The sequence below is a fragment of the Carlito syrichta genome, unplaced genomic scaffold, assembly GCF_000164805.1.
Source record: "Carlito syrichta isolate Samal-C Ts95f unplaced genomic scaffold, Tarsius_syrichta-2.0.1 Scaffold303580, whole genome shotgun sequence".
NCBI classification, from domain to species: domain Eukaryota; kingdom Metazoa; phylum Chordata; class Mammalia; order Primates; family Tarsiidae; genus Carlito; species Carlito syrichta.
Genome location: NW_007247676.1, coordinates 516,305 through 517,757, shown reverse-complemented (window position 1 = coordinate 517,757; position 1,453 = coordinate 516,305).

The window sequence follows — 1,453 nt, the reverse complement described above, 5'->3', positions numbered from 1 at the left end:
CAGCACCCCTTCTTGATAAAAACCCTTGAACATCTAGGCATATGGGGAACATACCTCAAAATAGTCAAAGCCATCTACGAGAAACCCACAGCCAGCATACTCCTAAATGGACAAAAATTGGAACCATTTCCCCTGAAAACTGGAACAAGACAAGGATGCTCACTCTCACCCCTTCTGTTCAATATAGTACTTGAAGTCCTGGCTAAAGCAATCAGAGAAGAGGAGGCAATCAGGGGTATCCAAATAGGAAAAGAGGAAGTCAAGTTATCTCTGTTTGCAGATGATAAGATTGTGTACCTTGAAAACCCAAGAGAAACTGTCAAAAGCCTCCTTACATTGATAAAGGCCTTTGGCAAAATCTCAGGATACAAAATAAATATACAAAAGACAATCACATTTCTCTACACCAATAATAAACAAACAGAAATCCAATTAAAAAACACAATTCCATTCACAATAGCCACCAAAAAAATGAAATACCTTGGCATCTCTCTAACTAGAGACGTGAAAGACCTTTACAATGAAAATTACAAAACACTGCTCAAAGAAATCAAAGATGACGCAAACAAGTGGAAAAATATCCCATGCTCATGGATTGGAAGAATCAACATTGTGAAGATGTTCATCTTACCTAAGGCAATCTACAAATTCAATGCAATACCCATCAAATTACCATCAGCATTCTTCTCAGATCTGGAAAAGGCAACACAGGAATTCATATGGAAACACAAATGTCCAAGAATAGGCAGAACAACCCTCAGCAAAAAAAAAAAAAAAAAAAGCAGGTAGTATCACATTACCAGACTTCATACTTTACTATAAAGCTACAATCATCAAAACAGCTTGGTATTGGTACAGGAATAGGCATATAGATCAATGGAATAGAATTGAGATTCCAGAAGCAAAACCTCAATTTCTCAACCAACTCATCTTCGACAAAGCCCCCACCACCTACCACTGGGGAGAGGAGAACCTATTCAGTAAATGGTGCTGAGAAAACTGGCTGACCACATGCAGAAGATTGAAACAGGACCCCTATCTATCCCCATGCACAAAGGTTAACTCCAAATGGATCAGAGACCTAAATGTACTGGCATCCAATTCCTGTACAAAACCCAAAACCCACAGGTCATAAGAGAGAAGATAGACAAGTGGGACCTTATTAAACTGACAAGCTTCTGCAAAGCCAAAGAAACCATCAAGAGAGCAGGGAGACAGCCTACAGACTGGGAAAAAGTATTTGCCAACTCCAGGTCTGAAAAAGGCTTAATATCCTGGATCTACAAGGAACTCAAACGTGCTGAAAAGAAAAAAACAAACAACCCCATTATAAAATGGGCAAAAGATATGAACAGACACTTCACAAAAGAGACATCCAAGCAGCCAACAAACACACGAGAATGCTCAACCTCACTAATCATCAGGAGATGCAAATCAAAACCACACTGAGATA